The following is a 7,230-nucleotide window of genomic DNA, read 5'->3' on the forward strand; positions in this document are numbered from 1 at the left end:
CTCCCTCCCAGCGCTGAGAAGCCCACAGTCTTCACTCCTTGTGTTCCCTTCGCTCCGTGTTCTTCCCCTCCTCCAAGAATGGGTCGCCGGCTTCGTGGTGGTCTGCGGTGTACGGCAGCGGTGGTGATAGTGGTGGTGTTCATGCAAGTCCTGCCCGCCACATCTGCTCCTGCCCCTGCCGGTGAGTAAAAACACCGACCGACGGACGACCGAAAGGCGAACTGGCTGGTGGAAAGACAGACTAATAGGCGCAGGAACTAACAAGAACCCGGGTACTGGTGGAGAGAGAAACAGATTAACTGATAGAATGAGACTTATATTAGAATGACAGGTTGACTGACTAAGGGAGAGTGACTGCTATTAATATTATTATTTCATTTTTTTTTTTTTACATCCCCGCCTATAGGCTTTTCTTCAGGGACCAGATGATCGGCCCAAGCCCGTCGTGGCGCAGGCAATTTTTTTATAGTGGCGCCGGTTATGCTTGGCTCATGCTGCCCCCCGGAACTTATTCTTGATTCACTGGACGGTTTCTTCTAGAGTCCGGGTTGATGGGTAGTCTTCTGGACAGCATGTGGGTAGTCTTTTAGGTCACTCGGGGGTAGTGTGGGGATTCAAACCGACGTTGTCCCTGGCGTGGTGAATGTGAGCCCAGCACGCTAACCACTCAGCCACCGCCTACCCAGATTGTTATTATTATTATTATTATTATTATTATTATTATTATTATTATTATTATTATTATTATTGCCATCACAGCTACGGGTGAACGGCCAAAGAGAGCAGCGGAACCCTTCGTCCGCATGGGCGAGAAGGCCACACATGCAAGTGCGGTAAGTGTGTGTGTGTGTGTGTGTGTGTGTGTTTGAGAGAGAGAGAGAGAGAGAGAGAGAGAGAGAGAGAGAGAGAGAGAGAGAGAGAGAGAGAGAGAGAGAGAGAGAGAGAGAGAGAGAGAGAGTGCTGCTTATTATTATTTATTTACACTCCTGCCTATGGCGTCGGTGGACTTTCTTGGTCGGCCCCAGCCCGTTATGGCGCAGGCAAGTGTTTATACTGGCGTCATCTTACTTAGCCCATGTTGCCCCCCCGGAGCTTATCTTTGACCCTCTTTGAGAGAATCTAGTATACATCTGTATACATAAACCTTTTCTGTTAGCCTTAACACTTTCTGCTAGTTAGCAGTAAGACGCTAACAGAAAGCGGAACTTGGCAACTGTTAGCTAGCAAACAGCTGTTTGTTAAGTTTCTGCTCAGGGCACCAACTGTACCATACTCTCGACAATCTCAAGTGTTTATATGCATTAATCTGTTGATTTCAATGTCAATATTAATATAAGAACAAAAATATATGTTCACCACATGAGTCCTATCATGAGTTTCTGCGGAATTACTGGCTGCAATAGATGTTTTCACATTGTTTTTATCTTAGGTGTTCTTTTGTCTCCTGAAACTTCAACTTTCTCTCGCGCTTCTACAGAAGAAAACGGGAAATGTTTTAGCATTCACTAACATATTGTGTCTATCCGCGAGGAACTATATCGTAATTTTCTTTGTAAATCCGACAAACACATCTATGTATCCGCGCAAGCCTTAATCTCCTATCATTCCCGATTAAAATGCTTTTTGGATGAAGAAAAATGGTCAAGAAATAAGGGAGGAATTACATTAAGAACATAAGCAATTCTGCTAACAGCTGTTTGCTTAGCGGTAAAAGTGCTCTCTGCCGCTGTTACCCTAACAGTGTTGTCGAGGCCTGAACAAACTTTATGAATGTATGTTAGCGCTTAACAGAAAAATGTTAGGGAGGAGTATAATATGCTGGGAGTGGAAGCCGAAGACCACACTAAGGGCTCAGTTACATAAAACTTATTACCACTAGCAAACAGCTGTTAAGACTAACATGTTCCTGTTAGCCTTAACATTTTTTTGTTAAGCGCTAACATATATTCATAAAGCTTGTTCAGGCCTCGACAACACTGTTAGGGTAACAGCGGCAGAGAGCACTTTTACCGCTTAGCAAACAGCTGTTAGCAGAATTGCTTATGTTCTTAATGTAATTCCTCCCTTATTTGTTGACCATTTTTCTTCATCCATCCATAGCTACGGTATAGAAACACTTGACTTAACTAGTGGTATTTAAGAAACGGGGAAATGCAAGCAATAAGAAATTTAAATATATTTTTCCCCACTTAAACAAGCGTCACATGCTCTATGTTGTTCCTTTAAAGTTCCATTTAGTGAATGTAATATTATAAGAGGCTAAAGATATGTGTATTATGATTTAAATTAGAAAAAAAAGAAATAAGTATAATACTTGCTGCGGCAGCGTACGATATGTTTAGCAGCAATGTAAACAACCTCCCGAACCAAGACCAAGACCTCTCGCGCTCTGATTGGAGGGACAGAGGAATGCATCGCGTGTGAGGCAGCGGCGTGCCAGCCGGAGGTATGTTGAGTGGCAAAATTTTCAACACTACCTTCCACCACTACTATATGATTTTGAGACCATGACACCATGCCGGACTTGTTTGACTTCTCCTTTATTGCATGAAGGAAATACCTGCCACCGTCTCCCCGCTCTTATTTTGCCAACAATAATGATTATAACGACATGAATAATGTACAGCACTCAGATTTTTTATGTAAACATCATAGTGACCATTACAACTGATATTTTGCTAGTTTGGTACAGATAAATGTCAATTAAGCCTCGCTGGACCCCAGCACGCCGCAGCGCTTGGCTCTGGCAGCGGCTCCAGCAGGGTCACCAGATGGCAGGTCAGTTCAGTGAAGGACCCAATTACCCATTCTATTTTCTCTCTCTCTCTCTCTCTCTCTCTCTCTCTCTCTCTCTCTCTCTCCGCGCCCATTCCAACAGGGAGTGCTGGGTAACAACGGAGCATCCAGAAGGCCTGTGATAACGCATACTTGGGGAGGTGGAAGCTATGGTTTCGATGACTATTACAACGGCGGCTTCGGTAACAACGGCGGCTTCGGTAACAACGGCGGCTTCGGTAACAACGGCGGCTTCAGTAACAACGGCGGCTTCGGCTGTTGGTGGGGATGTTGATGGCTAAGGTCATTTCGTCCATGGCAACGAGTGGTATGGGTTCTCTGATATTTGTATGTACTGTTTCCTTTTTCCTACGCCTGGAATGCTGTCAGGACCCTCAGGAGGAAAGCTGCCAAGGCCCTTCACATCAGCCTGCTTGCATGGTTAGGTTAGGTTACGTTTCGTTGATCGTTTTTGTATTATAGCTCTGTGTGTAGCTACGTATGTTGGGACATGTATGTATGTATGTCTGTATGTATGTACTCTGAATGCTGCTGTATCCAGTCAGATCTGATTTGACAGTTGTATTTCCCATATATGTGTGTGTGTGTGTGTGTGTGTGTGTGTGTGTGTGTGTGTGTGTGTGTGTTGTTGTAACAATTTGAATTTTTTCTAAGTTAATCAAGTTTTTCTTTGAATTAGCCAAATGTGTGTTGAGGTGGGGGGAGGGATTGTTGTGTTGATGTTTTATGTCGGGCAATAAAGAACGTACACAACTAATCCTGTGCCTCTTTGTCTTAGCGTCCTGAAGGCATTTCAAGGCCAGACCAGAAACAAAAAAGATCAAATCAGGCCGGAGAGGCGTCTGATGCTGCCCTCCTGAAGGCGTTCATGTAGGGAGGAGGAAACACAGACGAAGGAAGGCTGCTCCAGAGGTGACTAGTGAAGGGGATGAGAGAAAGATCCTGGTGAACTCTTGTCCCAGTGCTTTGGACGGCATGAGGGTGAGCTACAGTAGAAAGTCGTGTGCTGCGGGGCCGAGGGAGGGGTGGAGGCAATTTTGGCAAAGGTCGCTTTCTGTTCTTACATCAGACGCTTTCTGTTCTTACATCGGACGCTTTCTCTTCTTACATTGGACGCTTTCTGTTCTTACATCGGACGCTTTCTTTTCTTACATCGGACGCTTTCTGTTCTTACATCGGACGCTTTCTGTTCTTACATCGGACGCTTTCTGTTCTTACATCAGACGCTTTCTGTTCTTACATCGGACGCTTTCTTTTTTTACATCAGACGCTTTCTTTTCTTACATCGGACGCTTTCTTTTCTTACATCGATCATTTCTAAATTCCCCCCCAAAATAGAGATTAAATGCGACCCCATGAGTGTTTCTTAACCTTCATGATGCAGAAACTTTATTAAACTACCACCAGGATCATAAAACAACCCATGGAGACGCCAACAAATCCTACAAAAGCCTTTTTAAGCGTATGTGCTTGGGCGCCGTAAGGTTTAAGAATATGACCCTGTGTGGTAGTGTATCATTAATGTGTGTGTGTGTGTATGTGTGTGTGTGTGTATTTACCTAGTTGTAGTTTTACAGGGCCTGGGCTTTACGCTCGTGTGGTCCCGTCTCCGTATATACATTTATCCAACATTTCCGTAAAGCTTTGCACACTCCTCGCCGATACTACATCCTCACTTAGTTTGTGTGTGTATGTGTGTGTGTGTGTGTGTGTGTGTGTGTGTGTGTGTGTGTGTGGTAAAGATACTACTACTACTACTACTACTACTACTACTACTACTACTACTACTACTACTACTACTACTACTACTACTACTACTACTACTACTACTACTACTACTACTACTACTACTACTACTACCACTACTACTATTACTACTATTATTATTACTACTACTACTACTACTGGGTCTGGCAAAAATCTTTGCTTTCCAAACTACCCTCCTACGGATCCTATCCTTCTCTCAGTACCTTTATCTCCAGTTTCCTTTCTGGCCAATCTATCTCTGCTTTGGTAGACGGTCACTGTTCTTCCCCTATTCCTATCAACAGTGGTGTCCCGTAGGCCTCTGTCCTATCTCCCACTCTCTTTCTGTTGTTCACTGATGATCTTTCCAAAACGAACTGTCATATCCATTCCTAAGCTGATGACTCTACTCTGCATAACTCAACTTCTTCTTTTGATAGAAGACCCACCCAACAGAATCCAATCGATTCCAGGCTGGAGGCTGCAAAACGCTTAACCTCAGACCCTAGTATCATTTTAGATTGTAGCAAGAAGAATTTGGTGTCCTTCAATGCCTCAGAAACTCAATTTCTCTACCTATCCACTCGACACAACCTTCCAAACACCTATCCCCTATTCTTCGACAACACTCACCTGTCACCTTCTACAGTAAATTTCCTCGGTCTATCCTTAACTCAAAATCTCAACTGGAAACTGCATATATTTTCTCTCACTGAATCAGCTTCCTCGAGTTTGGGCGTTCTGTATCGTCTCCGCCAGTTCTTTTCCCATTCCTAGATGCTATCTACTATATGCAGGGGCTTTGTCCGCCCTCGTATGGAGCATGCATCTCCTGTGTGGGGGGTTTCATTCACACAGCTCTCTTGGACAGAGTGGAGGCAAAGGCTCTTCGTCTCATCAACTCTCCTCTTCATACTGACAGTCTTCTACCTTTTAAATTCCGCCGTCATGTTGCATCTCTTTCTATCTTCTACCGATATTTTCATGCTGACTGCTCTTCTGAACTTGCTAACTGCATGCCCCCCACCCTCCCGCGGCCCCGCTGCACTCGACTTTCTACTTTAGTTCACCCCTATACTGTCCAAACCTCTTATGCAAGAGTTAATCAGCATCTTAACTCTAGTCTTCTGATCTCTCTCTCTCTCTCTCTCTCTCTCTCTCTCTCTCTCTCTCTCTCTCTCTCTCTCTCTCTCTCTCTCTCTCTCTCTCTCGTAACTTTTTCTTTCTCTCTCCCTCTCCTGACTTAGCCCTACACTCCTCTCCCTTTCCTACTTCCCCTAACCCTTTTTTTCCTTCTTTGCCCTTTCGACCTCCTCCTCTCTGAGCCACACGTGACGTACCCCTCCCCACCACCAGTCCTTCTCATTACTTATTCCATCCCTTCCTTGGCCCTGAGTCTATCCTATAAGGCGCCCAAGCCCACATATTTGACAAAGCTTTCGTAAGAGTTTGGTGCATTTCCAGGGCTTGTTTTATGACCCATGTGGTAGTTTGACCCTTCTGTGCCCTGAACCTAGAAAAAAACCTCTTTAGAACCCAAATGATTTCCTTTTTGGCCTTTGGAAATAGTTGATGTGAGGGAGGAAGCGTCTGGCAATACCGACTTTGGTCCCCTCTGGGCTATTCCTTGCATAACTATCCTTGCTGCGCCCCTTCAATGCCTTTCCCGCTCTTCCTAACAACAGGTTCCTTTTTACTACCTGGCTGGCTGGCGTGGCGATGAAGGTCAGAGAAGCTAAGTCGTAGTCTGTTCGTGTGCGTTGTATTATCTTTGTCTTTCTTTCTTTCTCTCGTTTCTTTCCTCTTTCCTTCATTCCTTTTTTCTTTCTTTTCTTTCTTTCTTTTTATGCTCTTGCATTTCTTTCCTGTGTCTCTTTAGTTAGTTCTTTCTTTTGGTTCTTTATTTTTCTTCCCTGCGTGCCCTCACTCTATAAAATTCGATGCGGCATTACTATTGCCTCGATTCTTCATTGTGTCCCTACTACTACTACTACTACTACTACTACTACTACTACTACTACTACTACTACTGATGCTACTACTACTACTACTACTACTACTACTACTACTACTACTACTACTACTACTACTACAACTACTACTGCTGCTGCTGCTGCTATTACTTCGACAAAGATTTCATTTCCTCCTCCTCCTGGCTCATTGTCTCTCTCTGATGTTAGTGTACTCCATCCTGTATCGAGAAAAGTTCTAATTTCATCTCTCCACTTGATTATCTATATGATGATGTGCTCCATCCTGCTCCGGCAAAAGTTTGAATTTTATATCTTTACTACCTGCTTTGCTGTTTGCCCTAACTTTGACATTTCTGGGCTCGAATCTCGACCTGGGCATTCGGCGTGCAGCCCACCCAGCTGTTTATCCTTTCTTTCGGGCTGGTCGATAAATGGGTACCTGGGGAAACCTGGGGAAGGTAAACTGTGGTAATCCGGGTGCTGCACTGGCCCTGTCTTGGGTTAAAGATTCTCTCCCACCACAGGCTCAAAGGGCCAACGGGACGGAGATGAGCACCGTCGCCACGCGCTGCTGTAGCGTATACTCCAAACTTTACCTTTACCTTTACTGTTACTCTGTTCGTCCACCAGTTACCAGTTTCACGCATGCCTTGGCCCGCTCAAGTCCGTTTCATACTCTTAATCGACTATCATCAGCCTTTGTCTGATTCCGAGC

The 7,230-nt window shown here is 44.6% G+C and overlaps 1 long non-coding RNA gene across 1 annotated transcript; it reads left to right on the forward strand.

Moving 5' to 3' along the window:
- On the forward strand, nt 1-3,554 carry LOC126990532 (uncharacterized). The gene is made up of 3 exons (XR_007744509.1): nt 1-181; nt 760-833; nt 2,879-3,554. It is a non-coding gene; the product is annotated as an uncharacterized LOC126990532 (long non-coding RNA).
- The last annotated feature ends 3,676 nt before the right edge of the window (nt 3,555-7,230 follow it).

Source organism: Eriocheir sinensis, unplaced genomic scaffold (assembly GCF_024679095.1).
Source record: "Eriocheir sinensis breed Jianghai 21 unplaced genomic scaffold, ASM2467909v1 Scaffold1715, whole genome shotgun sequence".
Lineage (NCBI taxonomy): Eukaryota > Metazoa > Arthropoda > Malacostraca > Decapoda > Varunidae > Eriocheir > Eriocheir sinensis.